This window comes from Toxorhynchites rutilus, chromosome 3 (genome assembly GCF_029784135.1).
Source record: "Toxorhynchites rutilus septentrionalis strain SRP chromosome 3, ASM2978413v1, whole genome shotgun sequence".
NCBI lineage: Eukaryota > Metazoa > Arthropoda > Insecta > Diptera > Culicidae > Toxorhynchites > Toxorhynchites rutilus.
The window spans coordinates 109,042,787-109,067,430 of NC_073746.1; positions in this window are offsets into that span (position 1 = coordinate 109,042,787).

Below are 24,644 nucleotides of genomic sequence, written 5' to 3' on the forward strand. Positions count from 1 at the left end.
CGGATTCCCCATATGATCTAACTTCATATGTTATAATGTACACGCGCACTTCCGTCATTTCACCAACTTTACTGGAATTTGCATACCAATTTTTCACTTTCCATCGATTGTCGGCCAATAGATTCCTCGGTTTGTGTGCCACATTTCTGTACGGGAAAATGTGATTGTATGCCACAAATTGAAAAATAGTTCATCAACGGACAAATTGCATTAGCAAGCTGCAGCTGAGGGCTGTATGTTGCTTCTAGCGAAAAACCATCCACAGTTAACAGCATCAGGTGGCTGCGTAAAATTGAATATTCTAACCAGATTGTTGTTTCCATCAACGCGATTCACTAGTTACATGATGAAAAGAAGGCTCGAGCTCATTGTATCCTGTATACATTTTGAAGCTGGTTCGAATCAAAGAGCAAAAACAACTCATTTCGGGGAATAACAAATTATTTAAAGCGTTATTGATCAACAAACACGTAATTGGACACCGAATCAGATGAACGAGATTAATCGAGACAGACTCCTTTCGCGAACCGCGATCCTGTAGGAGGCTGACAATGGGGAAATACAAACTAACAAAAGAAGCCATGAAAGACTTTGATTAGTGAAGGGGAGAGAATCGGCTTGTGGGTTTTCGTTGTCAGCTTCGATTGAACTTCACAGCGCGTCACAAAATCGCTTGTTGACGATCGGAACGACAGCTTGCTAATTTGGAACATGCTGAGAAAATTGAAACAAACAATCGCCTCTCGATGGATGTTTCTGTGTTCTCTTGGGGGGCTTCCGTTTCCATTCATGGGAAATTAACGATGCGATAATTAACTCGTGGAAATCACACAATCGAGAGTGGAGATTGATAATTACATTCGAATTGCTCTCACTTTTCATCAAACAGAACAGGATGCAGGATTGAACTGGGATCGGCTATCATCCCTTTTGTGTTAATGCTGAGTTCGATTCGTTTGTCACAGAGGGGTGTGAAGTAAAAAAGCAACGAGATGGTGTTTTATGCGTTAAACAGATATTGATGTCCGGACCCATTCCCCACACAAGGGAATTGTTTTTCATGAGCCGCCTTGTTGGAATTCAAGTGCTGCGATGTTAATTAGCACCATCCACTGATAGCGTAACCCAATAATAACAGAACGGATTAAATTGAAACCCGAATCGGGGATGATCTGGGGACTTTATTTGTGTCCATGTGATGGATGACGATTCGAGAGATAATTCACGCAATGTTTCACAAGGATTTTGGAAAAAAGGAAGACATAATAGCGAAAATTATAAAACGAAAAAATAGGTTACCAATTACACAATGCAACGGTGAAAATACACTCGACCACGTATCAATATGAAACGTTCACAGATATTTAGGGAATACACTAGGCTAAAAATTTGCCTGCGAACATTAGAACGTGCTGCGATATTTGCAGAATTACAGTGGATTTTGTAAAGCACTATAAAAATCCTGTTTTTGGCACTTTTTTGAAATCGATGCAAAAAATTTAAATAATTCTTATTTCGTCGAACTAACAAATTATTCTTGTGCATAATTTATTGTAATTTTCAAAACTGCCTTTCGATTTGCGGTGCGGTGGTTTTTTATTGAATTATTCAGCATCAAAGACGAAGGGGTAATTTTTCATTCAAATTGAAATATCTCTGTGTGAGAGGTCCTACAGGGAAGTTCTTGGAACCAAATTTTTTTATATGATGATGGTCCCATCTCATTCCCCTGCAAAGGTTTGAGCGAGACGAGTTATCTTATTGATAATAAATGAAGGCTAGTTGATAAAATTAATTGGATTTGCTATTGATTTAGTTAGCAAAAAATTGTGTTAGTCCGAAATATTCTTGAAAAAACAAAGAAAAATCGATTTTTCATCTCTTCCTGATATTGTTACACACCAGCCCAAGATAAAGATATACACTCTGTCCAACTTCTATAAGACCAGGTGATGATCTTGCTGCTTTGTGTCATTGTAAACAAACAATGCTTCAATTTATATTCTAGTGTGTAGGCATTGGTGTCTACCAAACACTGAACGATTTTCATATGTGTGTGTGCAAGTGCTGAGCGTAAACGAATGTTTTCGTATTTTCAACTGTCAAATTTCTGTAAGACCATTTATAAGTTACATTTTCCGTTGTTTTGATCAAGTAAATCTGGCAAACGCCGAAGGTAAAAGTCCTTACGGAGAGAGAAGAAAGACAAATCGATGCATTCCACCAAGAAAATGTTGGTAAAGGGTGTATCACATCAAATTGCATCACGGAAAAAACGCTGTAGAAATTCGCCCAGTAGACCGATCCTTTTGAAAATTTTAGACAGTAAAATAAAAACTATTAAACAACTTTTGGCATTTTCTTTTTATTCATACTTCGAGCCCAAGCCCGTATGCTCGCACCTTCCTCTTCACCCCGTCCATAAGGTTCTGTACAACGTCAGGTTGTAGTTTTTTTTTGAACAGAAATCCATTTTCTCTTGAAATCCGCCTCCGATTTGACAACTTTTGGGTTCTTCCGGAGGGCCTGCTTCATAATCGCCCAATATTTCTCTATTGGGCGAAGCTCCGGCGCGTTGGGCGGGTTCATTTCCTTTGGCACGAAGGGTACCCCGTTGGCTTCGTACCACTCCAACATGTCCTTTGAATAGTGGCACGAAGCGAGATCCGGCCAGAAGATGGTCGGGCCCTCGTGCTGCTTCAATAGTGGTAGTAAGCGCTTCTGTAGGCACTCCTTAAGGTAAACCTGCCCGTTTACCGTGCCGGTCATCACGAAGGGGGCGCTCCGCTTTCCGCAAGAGCAGATCGCTTGCCACACCATGTACTTTTTGGCAAACTTGGATAGTTTCTGCTTGCGAATCACCTCCGCAACGCTGAATTTGTCCTCTGCGGAGAAGAACAACAGGCCCGGCAGCTGACGAAAGTCCGCTTTGACGTAGGTTTCGTCGTCCATTACCAGGCAATGCGGCTTCGTCAGCATTTCGGTGTACAGCTTCCGGGCTCGCGTCTTCCCCACCATGTTTTGCCTTTCGTCGCGGTTAGGAGCCTTCTGAACCTTGTATGTACGCAGGCCCTCCCGCTGCTTGGTCCACTGGACGAATGAACTTGACAAATTCAGCTTATTGGCGACATCCCGGACCGAACTTCTCGGATCACGTCTAAACTGCTTAACTACGCGCTTGTGATCTTTTTCACTGACGGGGCATCCATTTTTGCCGTTCTTCACCTTCCGGTCGATGGTTAGGTTCTCGAAGTATCGTTTTAGTACTCTGCTGACCGTGGATTGGACGATTCCCAGCATCTTACCGATGTCCCGATGTGACAACTCCGGATTCTCGAAATGAGTGCACAGGATTAATTCACGACGCTCTTTTTCGTTCGACGACATTTTTCCAAATTTACGAAAAATTGACAGTGAAGCATGGCCAACGTGATCTATACACTCTTATCTGATTATAAGCGAAAGCTGAAGATATAATTCCTAAAAATTAAATTTCTACAGCGTTTTTTCCGTGATGCAATTTGATGTGACACACCCTTTAGTAGAGGAACACCTAAATTAGTGGGTTTAAATAACATTTGGAAGTGAAAAACCTAAAAGTTAGTAATTTTTAATGTGTTATTACTAATTTTATCCTAAAAATCGTATTAAACTTGATTGTTTCTATAAATCAATTTTTTTTTCACAATAAAAAAAGTTGCTTCACTCTCAATGCTGTAACTCACGAGTCAATCGACCGATTGTAGTCAAATTTTGACACGTATCCATTGAAAGATGGTGCTTTGTGATATTCAAGTAGATTTTTGCCAGAGGCTCCATCTAGAAAGTTGTGCCATGGCGTACACGATTCCAGCCTTTCTGATTATCTGAAACAAAAAAAAGCGAACAGATTCTGAATCAGTAAAGATGCCGATATCACATGAACCTCGGACAAGTGAAAAACATTTTTTTTGACAAAATGGTTTGTTTGAAAAACAAAATGCGGTTTAAAACGTTCTTTCTTACGTTTCCCATTGTTTTTGAATAGTGCAATTTAAAAAATATTATTTTAGTGGTTCATGCGACAGTGATACTGGTGAAGTTTTGTACTTTTTTTTGTGCATAAATTTTGTACATAAATATATATAGGTGTAGCAGCTCAAACGAAACGAACTGCTTTCTAACACGTCTGGCACACAACGGTTTGGATTAGTTGTACGCAATCGCTGTGTGGTTGAACACAAGCGCAGCAAATCATGTTCCGTCACACACACCTTTCAAGGTCGCGTGGACGAAGTACAGTAGAACCCCGATTATCCGCGGAATAGTCTGGCTAGCTCACCGCGAATAACGAAAATCGCGGATAACGCAATGAAGAACTAAAAATGAGTTCTAAACACGAAAAAAAATATTTCAGCATTAAAACTATATTTTATCAATACAGAAATCATTAAACTATCCATCTAGAAGACCATGTATACCAGTAATCAGATAATGTGAAAGTCATGACCAAAACAAAAGTGCATGAGCCTATCACTCACTGATAAATTCCGGGGAGGCCCAGCCATTCGAAGGCATTTTTTTGTTAGGCTTTAGAAATTCACAGGTTCACGGCAACAACCTTCGGTTCGAGCTGTAACCGGAAGTTGAATTATTAAACTAACTATCGAAGAATTGTAAAATCTCAACTCCTATCCTAACGGAAATACCCAGTGCTGATTGGTCGAAATTGACGACACAAGCGGCGGCTCATGTATAAATTATTAAAAAAAAAATTTCTTCTATCGTGATAAGCTCCATCCAACAACTAATCACTATCCTTCTGTCATCATCACTCGGTTGTTAACACTGGTGAAGAGAACAAACAATTCCCAACAAACAAACAAAACGGCCCTTTTCATGGTCACCAAATCATTATCAAAAAATTTTATTCGCGGAAAAATAAAGCTAGGACAAAAAACAAGATGATTTTCGTAATCATCGTTTTATTTTCTATTTTTCTACATAATCACCGTAACGTTCGAGGCATTTTTCATAGCGTGGTACGAGTTTTTCTATTCCAACTTTTTGAAGTACGATGTAACTGCGTCGCGAATTTCTTTAGTGTTATCGAATCGTTGACCGCCGAATGCCTGCTTCATCACCGTACTATTGTAAAGTTTTGGACCGATTAAGAACCGCGATTAAGAACAAAAGGCCAGGTTGATTGACGAAAGGAGTGTTCCTCATCCACGATAATGCGCGGCCCCATTCTGCTCGTGTAACTCAAGAGCAATTGAAAAAAAATCAAATGGACTGTGTTTGAGCAACCTCCTTACTCCACAGACCCATTCTATGCGTCATTATTTAGGGTAATTGAACCCCAAGGTTCCACCACGATCTGCGTTAGCTACTCGTTCACGGATACCACTACCTCCAAATATAAGAATATTATAATAATAAACAGAAGTATAACATTTTCCTTCAACCCCAGCCGACCAAGGTTATCAGTCCTCCTTTCCATATTTCCAACCTCATCGACACACACACACATACGAGGCTAGGAAGGATCTAAAACATCAACACCGTATAATTTTTATAGGCGAGAGAGAAGAGTGCCGCTTACAAATTATAATTCAACATCATCGAAGATAATGAACCGACAGTTTGGCGCCACACTTGGAATTTGTTGTCTCGCTGTGGCCTCTGATCGAATCGACGCATACAAACGCCGTACCCACGTACCATCCGAACCGTCGGGTATCCTGAAGGGGAGAGTAGGACATGGCACGATGTTAGCAGCCAGCCAGCTTTCAACACTTGCTTTTTTCCAGGATGGCACAGATATTGCAATCAAGTGTAAAATGCGTTGGCGATGTAAGGATACCGGGCGGCGAAAAAAAAATACTACACAAGGGTTAGGCTTGGATCAGCATCAACACGGGCAACGCTTCCGATAAAATGTTCGTTTTCTTGCGGTTCGAGATGCTTAACAGATTTATTCGCAAGCGTGGTCTAGTTTTTGTTAATGAGCATCGCTGTTATTCACTACTATAGACGAAGAACTTATATCCAGAGGATTTTAACAGTGAATTGTTACGCGACGAACGACGAACTTCATATCATTTTTTTCAATAGATAACGTTATGAGAAACTGCTCAAACCCATCTAAATTGTCACATGAGATCATTATTGACTACAATCGATATATTTGAGTCTAGCATTGTATAAAAAAACGTTCATTATGAATTATTGCACATGATCTCCGTGTCTTATTGAAATCACAGGAAGTAGTTTCATTCCTTCGAGATTTCTTAGTAATGTCCCTTGGATATAAAATTTTTCTTGAACATTTGATCATCGGACAATTTGTGGGGAACATTCGTAAACAGACCATCCGAGAGGCTCAAGCATACGATCAATATGTAATATTCGAATTGTTTCATTATCCGTTACTATTATCAAGTACGCGTTCACGATTAAATTTAACATACGTAGCTTAACCTTTGGTTTGATCTACCGATACGAAACTACATTCTTTTGTAGGCTAAAACAGTAGCTTCACCATTTTACAGAACCGTTTGCCAAACACTAGCCGGTATTGTTACTTTGCAGGCAAAAGCTGATGCTGCACTAGAGCCATCGAAAAGCTCTAACAAGCGACTGAAGAGATGATTGGGCTAACGAGAAAGATGCTGCAGCACAGCAGCATGGTTCCAGGAAATAAAAGCCAAATATTTTTCTGCTCTTATTAAGAAAAATATGCTCTGTGGATGATGTAGGAATCGAGTGGGAGAAAGTTATCGTTGGATGGGAACTGGTTATTGTATCGATGCTTCTCAAGCTGATAGGAGCTTAACTCGCCGGATTTTTTTTTAATGATATAATAGTTGCAGTATACACTGTTTACCGGTTGGCCTGTCGTATCGTAAAATGTTAAAGAATTTTAAAAGTTGCAACAGTCTTGGATTCAATTTAGCTGACGGATATTTTGTCGCTGGGGCGGCGCGAAATATCGGCGGAATCCAATAAACATAAATTTCAAAGATAACCACTGCATCGGAAGAAATCGATTTCACAGTTAAATGAGAGCAGTAGCATCCGCGTCGAACGCACGCGGCCCGGACCGGTAATCAAGGTGTGGGGCAATCAGTTCAAAGAGCGCGAACCATGAACGTGCCATATCTTGCACTGCGCTAGTCGCCATCAAAAGGCTCCCTATTCACGATCCGTGGGAAAAGTTTATAATTTTATGCATTAATTTTTTATTGGATTCTGCTGGCTGACGGTCAGGTGTTAATTTTATTCTGCCAGTTTTAAAATGCAGCGGATATCAAGACGAGATAATTCTGGGTGCATTTTTTCCCTCTCGTTTTCCAGAATATTTCAGTAGATGATAATTGGATGCCTATGAACTGCGATGCGAAGACAATTGAAAATTGTCCCAGGATGTATGGTTCATTCGTACATTCGTTAAAATATGTTCCACTGAACTGCAATGTCGACAAATTTTACTACGGGTTTGCGGTCTTTTTGTTACGAAAGAATCTACGGCCCCGGATGAAGTTGTTGAAAAGCCACTCAAATCAAGGAAGGCAATATTGCATATCAAACAAGACTTATAATGCAGCAGGGGCGGTGAACTGAATCTCCGATGAATTGAGGAAAAATATGGCTCATGCAAATTATTAATTCGATGTTTTCGCAGTTTAAGCTCTCGTGATCTATCATCTAAAGTGGTACTCAACCTTTTTCTCAGAGGGGCCACAAACACGTGTTCGTTTTGGTGTCGCGGCTCTCAAAAAAATAAAATAAAGAAGGATGGTGTCCAAGACACAACAACATTGTTAACGTAGGATTACGAAATTCGAACCGAATCGGAGGTGTGGTGGGTAAGCGGTGTCGACAGCAACCACTGCGGAACAAATTTTTACCTTCAGTTTACCACCGAAGAACGTAACTCTCACCTTTATCACATTCGGCTTGAAATTTACTGCCCTTTGACGCCTCTTCTAACCGGCAAACAATGCTCGAATTCACGAAAATTAATTGATCGATCGGAAAAATCAAAGTCGCAAACCATTCACAATATATTTGTCATCCTGCTAGTGAGCAGAAAGCAACGACAGGGACACTTTCTAAATAGCCTTTCTCAAGGTCGATTATTAGATGTAGTTTTCCAAAATAATCTTTTTTAAGGCTTGAGACGAATGAACTAAGAAAATCTGAGTGTCTAAAAAAGACTCTATAAATCAAAATATCATCATTATTACACTAATAAATTTGAATACACCCTTAAATTCCCAAAAAATTTCGTTAAGAAAATATTTATAAAAATAAATTCGCTTTTGATTATCTCGGATATAATTTTAAAGTGGATTGAAACCTTTAAAATAACGCTTCAGTCAAAAATTCTGTAACTCTAAAAAGAACCGATGGGTTTGCGTGGTTTTGTAGAGGCAGTTGGAGATGGGTGATTCAATGGTGTAATGGTGAACAATAGGCCATATGAATAAAAACAAAATTCAGCTTTACTTTATCTGAATCGAGCAGTCGAGCAGTGAGATTGAGTTTTCACTACGTTTGGTATGAATAAAAATAACAAATCAGTATTTACTACTCGAAAATGGAAGTTTACATGATTTCGTATGAATAAAACAGCATTTATCAGGTATTTACTTTGAAATAATCGAGTGTGCTCATGAGCATACTTTACGTTTGAAAACACTTTAATTCGTTTTGATATCACATTCGATTTATATTTAATGCTGCTATCTTGCGCTTAAAGTTAAACAAGTTAAAATGTACTTCGAAGCGCCAAACGTTCCGTTTACACTAGTTTGTGGCATCGGTCCTGAATCTGCGAAATTCGGATTAACAAAACTTACGAACTACACAGAGGGGGAGATGACGACAATTTTAAGCAACTGTACAGGTTAAGTCGTGAAATGGTAATTCTTTTTAGCAAGGCAGGAACCTCTCTACATAACTATGGAGTAACCATATGTGTTGAAAAATATGCAAAAAACCAAATGTTTCCTGCTTTATGCTGGCGATCTCGGATTCTCTCCTAATTTCTTAAATTTTACTTAAAATCAGACTGGTATTGTTTTTTTATCAACAGCGCTCCTCCTCCAGCACATCCACAAACACAGCCTCTATTTCTTCTTGTTTGGATTGGTTCTTCTCCTTTCTGGCGCGGCCTTTGCCTTCCGGTTGCTGGAAATCGACTACCTGATCAACTACCAATTCTGATCGATTTCTCGACAGACACCCCGACTGTAAGTTTAAGAATGCAACTTAGTATTTTTAGTAACAATAAAAAAAACCCAACTTACCGTTGTATACCAGAATATATTCTCCAAGAGCCTCGATGTTTTAGTCGTCAAAATCATCGTAATTGCACTTTCTGTTCAACAAAACAATCATATCACAAAACGGGCAAGCAAAGTGTCGTTTTGAAACCAAACCGAAACAATCAGCTGACAGATATTTGACAAAGTAAAAACTATGTTCGAAATTCGAACATGCCTTGAAATGAAATTAGTAAAGTTATTTTTTATTCATACTGATTCAAGTAAATACTATGAAAGGTTAACTTTACTTGGAAACGGGCAGAATAAGTAAACACTTTTTTTTATTCATACGGCCTAAGGGGCTGTCCACATACCACGTGGACAGAAAAAGCACGACTTTACACTCCCCCCTCTCCCTCCGTGGACAGGCGTGGACATTTTCATACCCCTCCACCTGTTGTCCACATGGACATTTTTGCTTATATAATTAGTATAATTGAGGTATTTCCTCACTGGATTGCGCTTACATTAAATTTTAATTCCATTTAAGTTTTTGACGTAGGACTACGTCTTTCATTTCTATACCGGGGTGTAAAATCAAAGTTTCGAAAACGAAAGCGTTACGCCGGAGACCGAGATTTTGAGCGTTAATAGCTCCTAAACAACTGAACGAAATGGTATGATAAACACTTCATTCGAAAGATAAAATGTCTACGCGTTCTATACTTGTGACTTTCTGATCCAAAAACTTGTTTCAATAGTCTTAAAATTGCTTTCAAAACATGCTATTGAAATCACCAATCGGTATATAAGCGAGCGCCGCTCGGAAATCCACTCAGTTCAAATTGAACAGCGATTGGAGCATGTTGTCGCTGTTGTGGTGAAGCTCTTCGTTTATCATGAAAGCGCGGATGAACGGTGTCACCAAGAGCCTGTTTGTGCACCTTAGGCCAGAAGGAAATCCATCAGGAGGAGAGTGATGCCACAAACGGTTCCCCGGGAAGATCTCGAAGCAGCCGCTACACACACACATACACGCGCGTAATTCTTTCCGTTTGGATGCCATTCAGCATCGAGAAAGATCCGGAAAATAATCTGCCAGTTCCCCTGGGAATTTAAAAATACATTCATGTGAAAGAGTTTATTTGAATGCTTTCTATCCATGTAACACTGTGACCAAATACATTTGGTTTTGTGATTTTTCAATCAATCGCAATTAACAGGTTAGCTTCTGAAGATTATTCTTCCCCATCAGTAGGATATTTCCGTATCCAATATTGGATGCATAAAACCTTGTGCCTCCAACGTAACGCTCTCGTTTTCGAAGTCCCCCAATTATTCATTCATTCAGAATGAATTCAGATTCAACTTCAAACAAATGATCTCTAAATCAACGATAGTCCTACGTCACCCTTGCGGTTATACCATAGATATAACCCACTACCTGTTTTTTTTTCAAATTTTACTAGCTGTACCCTGTCACGTTTTGGATATCTAGTATTCCAACATGGAAACGCGCAATATGCAGTTGAACAATCCGCACCCGATTTTACATCACACAATTCCAAAGATTGATCTTGAGCAACGCCAAACGAATAAAACTAAATGGATTTAAAATCATTAACGGATACAATTTTAGTTCACGATTTTTTAAACAGTTGCAAAAAAAAATGTGTAGCTACCACATAGAATACGTATTTAATACTAGAAAGTTGATTTAGGCTCACAGCTTTACTCCAGAAGTGTGCTTATTCCATCTGAAAATCTTAAAGCTTCCTGAGGGGTTGGCAGTAGCAACAACAATCCTTGAAGTGAATTTTATATTGTGTCATAATATGAGCTCCATCAGTGGCGAGCTTTTCGAGTTCATGAAGCGCACAAAATCAAACAGAACAATTCTATATGCATAGTTTTTTTTCAATTAAAAAAAATTCAAGAAAAGAAAAGATGGAATAGAGACCGTGCACTGATATCTAAAGATCTTCATTTTATGAAACATTGAGGAATAAAGGGTCGGAAGGGAATAAAGGGGACATTGCAAGAAAAGATAAGACGTTTGCTTTCAAAGTTTCTATAATTTTTAAAAATATATTCACAGTAACAATTCAATCAACGTGATTATTTCGCTTTTATTTGATTCATAGAAAGTTTCAGTAGAACTATTTTCTACAGAGGTATTCTCTATCGAATGATCCGTTTATCCTTTAATTTTGAATCATGAATATTTCATGGAATAATGAACGCACCGCAAAACGATGGCAAATCCAATCAACCTGATTATTTCGCTTTCATTTGATTCATGGAAAGTTTCAGTAGAACTATTTTCTACAGAGGTATTCTCTATTGAATAATCCGTTTATCCTTTTATTTTGAATCATGAATATAATAGTTCCGGGAATTTTCAGAGGGTACTTATAGTGTATTAGAAATATTTTCAATTTATATATTTTAATTTTTCAACTGCTTCAACTTTCAACTGGACCATTTTTCATTGAGTGTCTAGATGGCTCTCAAAATGCTCGCGGTGAAAAACTACCACCCCTATTCTATATTTCGATCGATTCGAAATATTTAGATCGACTTGATAAAATTCCGTTCTGTATTCCGTTCAAGTTGTTTTTGCATTTCGTTCGATCTGCTTCTCTTCGAACATTAAATGGACAAAAAAATAGGGTATGCTAAATTATATCTCGAACGAAATGATGGTTACGAACGGAATGCAAATCCGGAGGAATGCAGAATCGGTGTATACATCAGAAAACTCACGACACATTGATTTTTTTACTAAACTTGCCCGAAAAGTTATTTGTATTGCTCTTTGGTTTTCCTCCGCTAAAATTCTTATCAAAACATCACTTATCAAATTCAAAAGAGAAATTCAACGCCAAATTAATCAATCGCTGCCCCGATCCTACCCATTTTTTAAAAATTTGTACATTTTTGGTTTGAAATCCGCTGCTCGATTGAAATAAGTTTTTGAGAAATCAATTAATTTAATAGAAAGTTAATTGATTCTTCAAAAACATGAAGAAATGTTAAACCCATTTCAGGCCAAGCGTTCGAAAAATCAAACAGCAACATTGATTATTTTTCATGGCTTGGGAAAGCTACCAGATGGTATTAGGTATCACTTACCATCAATTTCATTCGATTTTGTATAACTTTATCGGACAATAAATTCGGATTATAGCAACTATGGGCGAAAAGTACATAACCTTACATAACCTAATAAAAAAACAAAACCTTCTAAAATGCAAAAATATGTGTTTCTATAACGCTAATAATCAAAATTACAAAATGGAGTTCGTTAAAAAAATAATTTTTACAGCTTGGTCGTTAATGGGTTAAACTGCTGAGAAAACTTTCTCATAAATTAAATAGAATATCGGAAACTATTATATCTGTTTGAAATATTGCTATATATAAGTTGTAAGGTAGCTGATCCGAAATATTTCAGGTGATAGAGGATCGTATTTGATGAAAAAAATCTTCCACGCTTATGATCAAATCTCATCTACGAAAGTATTATTGAACTTTTCCTTGAGACCGTTTTTTTACCTTAAACTGACTATAATTCAAAAATTACGCTGCTTAGCACGATTGAATTGCTTCCATTTGAGAAAATTGTGCATAAATTATGTTGTGAATCATTTAAATTTTTGCAAGATAAAAAGAAGGATAACAGTGTAGTGTCATTCGTCTTCCTAAGTTCGAAGCCGCCGGACGCATATATTTCGTGATCGTGTATCGTTGAAGTGATACCGTTATTCTCGTGACTGGTCAAGTGATTGTGCGCAATAACGGGATTCCCTAGATTGTAGCTGGATTGCATTGAAGCGGACACAACAAGCAGGAGGAAGAAGGCCTGCAGCGCGGGCGCTGTGTGCTGTGTGCTGGTGAATTTATCGCCTCTCGTCATCGACACCATTATCGTGCTGTGGTGCGATACACCGGTTCAGCTGCACCGAAGGATTGATACGCGTTGGAGATTATCCGCATTGGTGTGGTGTGCATTATAAGTATCAATAATTTTATTAGGTTAAGTTTATTAGCTTTAGAAAGAAAAAACAAACAAAAAATTGAAAAATTAACTAAAAAGTGTACATCTGCCACTTTAAATGGCAGATGAAGAAGGAACCGTTGACATGGAGATTGAATCCACTGTCTACCCCTCCATATCTACGGGAGCTGGAAAGTCGCTTAAACGCGTTCCCCCCTCGGATGTCTCTTTAGAGGGAGAGTTAAGTCACCTAAACAAGCCCCCCTCAAGAAAATTTGCAAACCTTTCCTCTTCACCCCCTCAATCTCCTGCTCCCGCTTCCGATCAACTCCCGAACTTGCCTCCCAGCCCTACTGTTCCTGATCCCGCTCAACAATCGACCTCGTCCCCCTCAGTTGTTTCCTCTCCTCGTGTCAAGGTCTATCCAGAAGATTCACCTGGATCTGGCCCATGGGTTGTTTTCTTCCGGCCCAAACCAAAAGGAAAATCTCTAAATGTCATTCAAATTTCTAAAGATCTGGCAAGATATTATTCCTCCGTGGTCGAAATTAGAAAGGCTAGACCGAACAAACTGCGTGTTGTCGTGGCTAATCGGAAGCACGCTAACGATATTGTTGTCGACAATCGCTTTGTAATAGAATATCGCGTATATGTGCCCTGCCATAACGTAGAAATTGCGGGGGTGATTACAGAAACGGGTCTGACGAGCGAAATAATAAAAGAGGGAGATGGCAGATTTAAACAGCTCCCTTTGAAGCAAATTAAAATATTGGACTGCCAGCAACTAGGAAAAGTTTCCCAGAATGGGGAAGAAAAAAAATTCACGCCGTCCAACTCGTTTCGAGTAACTTTTGCTGGTTCCGCCCTCCCTGACTACGTTATGGTGGATAAATTAAGGCTTCCAGTGCGACTCTTCGTGCCAAAGCCCATGACTTGCAACAAATGCAAGTCAGTTGGTCATACAGCAGATTATTGCGCCAACAAGGAGCGCTGTGCCACTTGCGGAGAGCAACATGAGGGGAAATCCTGCAGTGCGACTGAGCATAAATGTCCATATTGCGGGGGATCCCCACATGAGCTCTCAGCTTGTGAAACTTACAAGAGTCGCTGGGATAAACAGAAGCGCTCTTTGAAGGAACGCTCGAAGCGCACTTTTGCGGAAATTTTGAAGGGCGCTTCTCCACTGGCTCAAGAGCAACAACCAATCAACACACATAATGTTTTCGCTACGTTGCCTGTTGACGAAATAGAAGCGGACACAGCTAGCGGGGGCACAACGGTTATTTCCAAAGGGAATCCCCGGCGCAAAAATGTGACCACTCCCAAAGTTCAAGGACAAGTCCCTCCGGTGATACCCCCTGTTAGCTTGCCTAAAAAATCGAGTGCAGCGGACAAGCAAAATCAGGTTCCCCCTGGTTTCCGTGGGAATAGTTCATCTTCGAACGACCCAGCACCCGAGGGGACATCAAAAACCCCAACTGTCCCTATTTTTCCGTCCAGCTCAACTTCCCAATCGGGATTTATAAAGTTGTCTGACCTTTTGGATCAAATCTTCAAGTGTTTTAATGTTTCCGACTCCATCAGAACCATTGTCATCTCAATGCTTCCAGTATTAAAGACAATTTTGCAACAATTGATGCAAACATGGCCCCTCCTTGCAATGATTATCTCTCTTGATGTCTAATTTAAATAGAGAGGTCGGAGATATCACTGTTTTACAGTGGAATTGTCGTAGTCTTACCCCTAAATTGGATACATTCAAATTTCTAATTCATAAAGTCAATTGTGATGTTTTTGCACTGTCCGAAACCTGGCTCTCTTCTCAAAATGATCTCTCTTTCCACGATTTTAATACAATACGCTTGGACCGCGATGACAGATACGGAGGGGTACTATTGGGGATCAATAAGTGTCACTCTTTTTTTAGAATTGACCTTCCACCTATTGGAGGGATCGAAGCTGTTGCCTGTCATGCAAACATCAGAGGCAAAGACCTTTGTATAGTCAGCTTGTATTGGCCTCCGAGATCTGCGGTTAGCCGCAAGCAACTTGTTGACATGTGCTCACTCCTTCCTGAGCCACGATTGATCTTGGGAGACTTCAACTCTCACGGAACTGCCTGGGGGGAACAGTACGACGACAATCGTTCATCGTTGATATATGACCTTTGTAACAGCTTCAATATGACCGTTTTGAACACTGGGGAAACAACACGTGTACCTAAACCTCCTGCTAACCCAAGTGCTCTTGACCTCTCGCTTTGCTCGAATTCACTATCGTTAGATTGCAAGTGGAATGTAATCCAGGATCCCAACGGTAGTGATCACTTGCCAATCGAAATTTCCATCACCATTGGGTCGAATTCTTCTGAATCTATAAACATGGCATATGACCTCACAAGACACATTGACTGGAAAAAATATGCGGACGCGATTGCTCTAGCCATCAATTCCAAAGATGGTTTACCTCCATTGGAGGAGTATAACTTCCTTTCTCGTTTGATCTATGACAGCGCGGTTCGCGCTCAAACGAAACCCATCCCAGGTTCCACTATTCGTCGAAGGCCTCCCAATCCATGGTGGGATAGCCAATGTTCCAAGCTTTATCAGGATAAATCGAATGCATTTAAAGCTTTTCGGAAAAGTGGAACCATTGAGAATTTTCAAACGTATTTATCCCTTGAAAATCAATTTAAAAACTTGATCAAAGGGAAAAAACGTGCTTATTGGCGAAATTTCGTGGGAGGTCTGTCACGAGAAACGTCAATGAAAAAATTATGGAAAGTGGCTCGAAACATGAGAAATCGCTCTTCAACGAATGAAAGCGAGGAATATTCACATCGATGGATTTTAAATTTTGCACGGAAGGTTTGTCCCGATTCCGTTCCTGTACAAAAAATTGTTCGAGATATTTCACAAGATAGGTGCGATCTTGATTCCGAGTTTTCGATGGTAGAATTCTCTCTTGCTCTCCTTTCATGTAACAATTCTGCGCCGGGATCGGATAGAATTAAGTTCAACTTGCTGAAAAACCTCCCTGATGTGGCGAAACATCGCTTGTTGAATTTATTCAATCGGTTTATGGAGCATAATATTGTTCCAGATGATTGGAGACAAGTACGAGTTATAGCTATTAAAAAACCCGGAAAGCCCGCGTCCGACTTCAATTCGTACCGCCCAATAGCAATGCTGTCTTGTATACGGAAATTGTTGGAGAAAATGATCTTGTTTCGCCTTGATCGTTGGGTTGAAACGAATGGCTTACTCTCAGATACACAATATGGGTTCCGCAGGGGCAAGGGGACGAATGATTGTCTTGCGTTGCTTTCTTCAGAAATTCAAATGGCTTACGCCGGAAAAAAACAAATGGCTTCAGTATTCTTGGACATAAAGGGGGCGTTTGATTCTGTTTCAATAGAGGTTTTGTCAGACAAATTACACTTTCGGGGTCTGCCGCCTCTATTGAATAATATGTTATATAACTTGCTTTGTGAGAAACATTTGAACTTTTCTCACGGAGATTCGGCAGTAAGTCGGTTCTCTTACATGGGCCTCCCCCAGGGCTCATGTTTAAGCCCCCTTTTGTACAACTTCTATGTAAGCGACATCGACAATTGCCTTACACAAAATTGCAGCCTAAGACAACTTGCAGATGATGGAGTGGTGTCTGTCGTAGGATCAAACGAAACCTGGGTCATTGGGCTAGGGATCGAATTCTCCACGGAGAAAACAGAGATGGTGGTTTTTTCTAGGAAGCATAGACCAGCAAAACCAAAGCTTCAACTTTTGGGTAAACCGATCACTCATGCTATGTTATTCAAGTATCTTGGGGTATGGTTCGACTCCAAATGTACTTGGGGGGCCCATATTAGGTATCTGAGTAAAAAATGTCAACAAAGAATAAACTTTCTCCGTACAATTACCGGCACCTGGTGGGGAGCCCATCCCGAAGATCTTATAATGTTGTATCGAACAACTATTCTCTCAGTGATGGAGTATGGCAGTTTCTGTTTTCAATCAGTTGCCAAAACACACCTCATTAAACTCGAGCGAATTCAGTATCTTTGTCTCCGTATTGCGTTGGGATGTATGCCCTCAACGCATACCATGAGTCTCGAGGTTTTGGCAGGCCTACTCCCACTAAAAGATCGCTTCAATTTATTATCTCTTCGGTTCCTCATCCGGTGTAAGGTCATGAACCCATTGGTGATCGGAAATTTTGAGCAGCTGATCGAGCTAAATTTTCATTCTGGATTCATGAGCTCATATCATGAATTCGTCTCCATGCAGGTTGATCCTTCTTCGTATATTCCCAACCGTGTTTGTTTTCCTGACTACATCAATTCCTCTGTACATTTTGATCTGTCCATGAAGCAGGATATCCATGGAATTCCAGATTATCATCGATCGGGGATCGTTCCTACGATTTTCGAAGCAAAGTATGGGCGTGTCAATTGTGATAATATGTACTTTACTGATGGGTCCTCTATGAATGAGTCCACAGGATTTGGAGTGTTCAACAATTTTTTTAGCACCTCACACAGTCTTCAGTATCCTTGCTCAGTGTATATTGCTGAATTGGCAGCAATACACTGGGCGCTGGACAGCGTCGCCTCACGACCTGTTGAACACTATTACATTGTAACAGATAGTCTTAGCTCTGTTGAAGCTATCCGTTCAGTGAGGCCGGAAAAGCACTCGCCGTACTTCCTTGAGAGAATACGAGAAATTTTGAGTGCTTTATCCAGACGCTGTTATGTCATTACCTTTGTCTGGGTCCCTTCACATTGCTCAATTCCGGGTAATGAGAGGGCTGACTCATTAGCAAAGGTAGGTGCAATTGAAGGCGAAATTTATCAGCGTCAAATCGCCTTCAATGAATTTTATTCTTTAGTTCGTAAAAATACCATCGTTAACTGGCAACGCAAATGGAACGAAGATGAATTGGGCCGGTGGCTCCACTCAATTATCCCTAAGGTTAGCCTCAAACCATGGTTCAAAAGTCTGGACTTGAGTCGGGACTTTATTCGCACCTTCTCCCGACTCATGTCCAATCACTGTTCGTTAAACGCGCTACTCTTTCGTTTTGATCTTGCCGACAGCAATATCTGTGCCTGCGGCCAAGGTTACCACGACGTCGAACACGTTGTTTGGTCGTGCGAGGAGTATCTTGTTGCCAGATCGAATTTAGAAAACTCTCTTCGGGCTAGAGGAAGGCAGCCCAATGTGCCGGTGAGAGATGTGTTGGCTGGTTTAGACCTTGATTACATGTCCCAAATATATGTCTTCCTAAAAGTTATCGATCTTCGTGTCTGATTATCCTTATATCCTTATATTCTCCTTTTCCTTTTTCTTCGCGAGAAATCAAATCCCTTCTTATTAACAATAGAATAAGGTGAACTGTAAAAACATTTTAGATATAAGATAGGCTTAAGAATTGAGTGTAATGAATGTGAGTGTGAATGTGAGAGTGAACATTGTCAACATATCCTTTTATCCCTTCCTTTTCCTGAAGAAAATATGTCACCCTTCTAAACTCGAGTAGACCGCGAGTAATCGGTTTTCTACACCATTAACATTAGAATTAAGGAAAAATGTTTATATATACTTGTAACAATACAGTCAGGAGTTTGGCTCCTTTAAACTTATGTAACTGAGCCTGTAAAAATAAACGATTTAATAAAAAAAAAAAAAAAAAGTGTAGTGTCAAGGAAAGAATTGTAGAATAGCTTGAATAGCTTTAATTTGGTTGATAGAAACAATCCAGTTTATCATGCTTTTTTGGAAAATTTATAAAAACCAATAAAAAACAAAAATTTAAATTTCATCTTTACCTCTAAAAGTTACTTGGTTCCATTAATTTAAATGTTTCACAACTGCATTCTACGCAAAATTTTCTTATCTTTCAAATGAGTAGCATCATTATTCTAAGTAGCGTACTTTCTAAATTAGAGTCAGTTCAAGACATAACATTCAACTCATGAAAAGTTCAACAACTCTAGTTGAGAATAGACCAAATGCGTAGAATTTTTCCATCAAATATGATCCTCTATCACCTCCTGAAAGATTCCGAATCAGCTACCTAATTCCACGTATATTTTTATCAGTATTTTAACCACCAGTCTGGTTGTATTTGAAAAAAATATTCTTCCTGTCCACGTGGACTTGATCTATACCCCCTCCCCCTCTCCGTGGACAAGCGTGGACATTGTCTTATCCCCTACCCCCCCTAAAGTTGTCCACGTGGTATGTGGACAGCCCCTAATGTCAGTAGGTCGTATGAATAAAAACAAAATTCAGCTTTACTTTACTTGAATCACGCATTCGAGCAGTGACATTAAGTATTCACTACGTTTGGTATGAATAAAACTGTCAACTGAGTATGAACTTTTCGAAAATGGAAGATTACTTGATTTCGTATGAATAAAACAGCATTTATCAAATATACACTTCGTAATTATCAAGTATGCTCATAAGCATATTTTGGATCTGAAAACACATTCATTCGTTTTGATGTTATATCCGATTTATGTTTAATGCTACTATCTTGCGCTTGAAGTTAAACAAGTTGACAATCCGCATTGATGGCATTGAGCTTCGTTCACTAGTTTAGAGCATCGTAAAAAAATTGATTGATTTTCAGGCGGAATGAACACGTTTTTAAAATTTAAACTATGAATGAAAAATAACCCTTCCCTACCAAATTAGCATTCAGTTTAAATGAAAAATACTTTTGTTTGCAGGTGGTGTACAAATATTGTACGAAAACTGTTTCTGTAGACAACTTCATATTATAATGGAAAGTTTCAGTTATAATGTAGGGAATGTAGAGATAAAGGGTTAAATAAAAGTCGAAAAAAAGTGTTTTTAAGTGACTAAATAACATGATGAAAATTTTCATTCAAATTTTAACATTTGAAAACTGGCTTCGTGTCTACTAATCTGATACGTATTACACTAACGAGATAGGGACCCAAACTATGGTCCCAAATTGAAAGTCGTCACCAGACGTCGACACTATTCCTTTGTCATCGCGAATACACGCTCTGTCCAAGAAAAAAACCTTTTGAAACGAAATCTAAACAATCAGTTGACAGATGTTTGACAAAGTAAAAGCTATTGTTTTTATCATAAAAAATGAAATTAGTAAAGTAAACTTTTATTCATACGGATTCAAGTAAATACTAGGAAAGTTTACTTTACTTGGAAACGGGCAAAATAAGTAAATACTTTTTTTATTTATACGACCTAGTGTCAAAACCGAAGGGTGCTCCAATGTAAAATACACAATAAAATATTTTTACTAAATCGTTAAATAAAATCAAGAATAGTTTTGAAACTTAGTTTTAGTTTTTTCAAATTTGATACAAAACGGTTACTGGTCAGCCATACAAATGAAACACACATTTCTGCATAACTCGTAATTAGTAGTCTGTACGTTTAAATCGAAGACGAATAAATAAATAAATAAATAAACTCGAGAACTAATCGAAAAGATAGAACCAAATTTGGCATGTGGTGGTTTCAGGGGGGAAGAATGTTTCTATGTTAGTTGGACACTCCTCTCCATCTCTACAGGGGGCTGCCATACTAATAAAACACAAATTTTTGCATAACTCGAAAACTAATCAAGCAAATGGAGCCAAATTTGGCAAGTGAAGGCTTCAGAAGGCAAGAATTGCTTCTATAGTGATTCGACACTCCACCCCCTCACTATGGGGGGCTGCCATACAAAAGAAACACAAGATTCTACATAGCGCGAGAACTAATCAAGCAAATGGAGCCAAATTTGGCATATGGAGATTTTAGGGGCCAAGACATATTTCGATGTTAGTTCGACACTTTTCCCCTCTCTCTAAGAAGGGGGCTGCATAACTCGAGAACTAATAAAGCAAATAGAATCAAATTTGGCATGTGGAGGGGTTAGGGGCCAATAATTGTTCATATGATGGTTCGACACTCCTCATTCCCTCTCTAAGGTGGTGGCTGCCCTACAAATGAAACACAAATTTCTGCATAACCTGAGAATTAATAGAGAAAAAGGAACCAAAATTGTAATGTACAGTACAGTACAAGAAATGTAATGTAAATCCTCTGGAGGAAGAAGGAAGGTCCCATAAAAATATTACGCATATTTTAATCAAACATATCAACAACTAAACATGAAAATTTAAAATTTTCGGAAAACTTTGAAAGAAAATAGGAAAATTCGGAAAATTGAATTCCAAAATAATCAACAATTTGATCGTTTTACAAGCGTTTTTAGTCCATTTGATGTTTGCGCTAACCAAATTAATCTTTGCTCGAGAGAGGAAATGGATTTTCAGGTGAATAAACGCACCCATGTATCTTCAAATTATATAAATAAAAATGATGGTTGGCCAAATGTGTTACACAAAACTCGAAAAAAAGAATAGTCCGATTTGAGCTGTCTTCATTTTATTATATTTTCTGTATCAAACATGTATTACATGTAACGGAGAAACATGTTATATGTAAGTGATTGTAGAATCTTGAACGAGAATTGTGTCTGAAAATAATTTTATTTTATAACGAGTGTTGGAAATTTATAGTAAAAGGAAATTGTAAAGGGTCAATTAGAAGATCAATCATTGAACAGCTCTGCGATTGGATCCATGAACGTTCGTTAGTAAGAAAACTTGAATGTTTGAAAGTATTGATAACAAAAATTCCGTTTTGGGCGGGACGAAGTTTTCCGGGTCAGATAATGTTCCTATAAAAAGGAAATTTGACCTGACTCTAACCGCCTAAATTATTTGCATGAAGACACCCCATTGTCCCACCGCGCCGGGTGCCAATGATGGTTGTCTCCAACTTTGACGATGTGGCAATAATATAATGCTATAATGATACAGGAACGAATGGGAAAACTTTTTCCACCGTGGAGGCGTTTTCCAGATAATGGCGATTATTAGACATGTACGACAATCTGTATGAGAATATGTTCAACAGTGTGTTCAGTAGAAGTTGAAAACTAATAATTGCAGCGGACAAAGTTTCACCGAGTCGTTTTCTTCTTCCGGAGATTTGCATAATTTTTATTCGATCTGTTGGCCGGTTCTCCATTAGGACGGGGAAGTAATGCTTCCATGGTGTGCAAACAAATCGTACTTATATGTCGTTCATTCCCGTGCACCTTTTTCTGTTTACCTTCCCTATCAGCAATGCAATCATCCCTTTTCACAACTACATAATAATCGGAACGTCAATACCACTCATTCTGTTAATATCTCAATTATATAATAAAATGATTGGAAGAACTGCGCGAATAAAAGCAATTTAATTGTTGTTGGATGAGAGTTAGCAAAGAAGCGGTTGAAGAGTTACAGATGGTGCGCTTGGGATGGAATTTTCGTTCAGATAGGGGTTTGGTAAGTAAAATTGCTGTGAATGGGGAAATTGAGCTTACGCTATAATTATTCCAAAAATTCCAGTTTGTTTGTGATATAATTTGACTTATTTCTCTGCGTGTTTATTCCAATTGTTTAGTACATCATCATTCATTAATGTCACAGTCAATCTTCAAAGTTAACGCCGATAAACACTTTTCACACCCACAAGACGCGTGAAAATCATTTACTTTGATCGCATCTCGAAGGCGAAGGATGAAACGTGATCGGAATATTATCAGTTATCCGAGGCGCAAAATCTCTGTAAACAATTTTCTTGCTTTTCTGTCTTCGTTCCGTGTGTTGGGGTTGGATGCCCACACCCCGGAGTGGATGTCAGTAGAATCTTGTCATTGACGTGCTTGAATGTGTTGCAAGAATGTAAATCTGGGGAGTACGTCAGATTTTATGAAATTACACAAGTTGCAGGTGGGGTTTCAGTTGGGGTTTTATGGTTTGTCCCGTTCTATCACACATCTGCGTACCTTTACAAAATAGCACAAATGTTAATGTTCTGATATGTATGACGAGAAGATGCAAACAAACAAACAAATAAACAACTATAGTGAGGTGTGCCCATGATTAATGATTCTACTTCTCCATTCGGGCATAATCATAATTACTTTCGCCAAAAGGAACAAAAGGATGAACTAGACGTGATTTGACTACGAATAGAAGACTGTGGAAACAATAAGGATATCTTAAAAGCGGCTTCATTCATCAATGTCCATTTGTTAGGACAACTGAAACTAGATGTTCACAGCTACTGCAGGACACCGTGCGGGCAGGTTGTAACCGTTGTTGTCCTCACTGGACGACAAACAATGAAGACGCATGGTACAGCATACATTATGTAAGCATACATACATGTACACCTTAGCTTGTCCTCTGGCCAGGAATTACTGGGAATGTAAACTTGTTAAATGTGCGCTGATATCCTATTCACGTAGGTGGTAACATTCTACAAGGGGTCGGAACAAGATGTCAATCGATTTGCTCATTTATAACAATCATTATCCGATCATAGTGTCATTTTTTTCTGAAGCTGTGATTTTTTTTACTTAAAAACAGGTTTAAAAAGGCTTTTTTAATAATAAGAAGAATGCATCATGGATTGAGATTTTTTTCTGTATATGGCCTTCACGGCTGGGCTTGACAGGGTTCATGCTGTTCGATACCCGCTTGTTAGCGCATATTTTTGAACTTGGTTATACGTGAATGTCAATTACATCCTCGTCATTTGGAAGAACTATTCAGTAGATGTTTGGTAGAATTTAGAAATTGTCGGTAAAACAGTATTTGCGAGAAATTTTGTGAAGTTACTTTTTTGCAAAGAAACCTGCAGCCGAGTCTCAGTGTGGTTTTTAAATTGGATGGTCAATTTGTTGCTAGGCCTGGTATATTTTACTCTCATTATATTTTGAAAAGAAGTATTTTTTTAATAACGCCTATTTAACCACCGGGAATAAGTGATAGTCGCTAGGAGCGAGGTCTGGGGAGTAAGGAGGATGCTCGAACACAGTCCAATTGAATTTTTTCAATTGCTCTTGAGTTACGCGAGCAGAATAGGATTGCTCATGGAAATCCAACGTGCCCCACGATTTTATTTTAGTCTTATCAATGCCCTAGACTAATGAAGGAGAGGTGTGATAACTGCTAACTGCTATTTGCCTAATTATTTTCTAGCTTTTAGTACATTATTATGTTCAATCACAATTAAACCGTTTAACTTAAAAAGTTTTTTTTACTTATTTTATTTTCTAGTTTTTAGTACATCATCTGTTTCATTATAATATTTCTCTACAATAAAAACATTGTACTGTACTCTATCAGTCAAATAATTTCATTTGATATCGATATTGAGTGGATTGCAGAAAATACATAGTGTGTTCTCCAAGTCAAGTTCGTTCGTTTGATACACATATCTCAACCTTTTTTTTTAAATGATATGGAATCATCTATTTTGTAGAGGCGGCCAAAT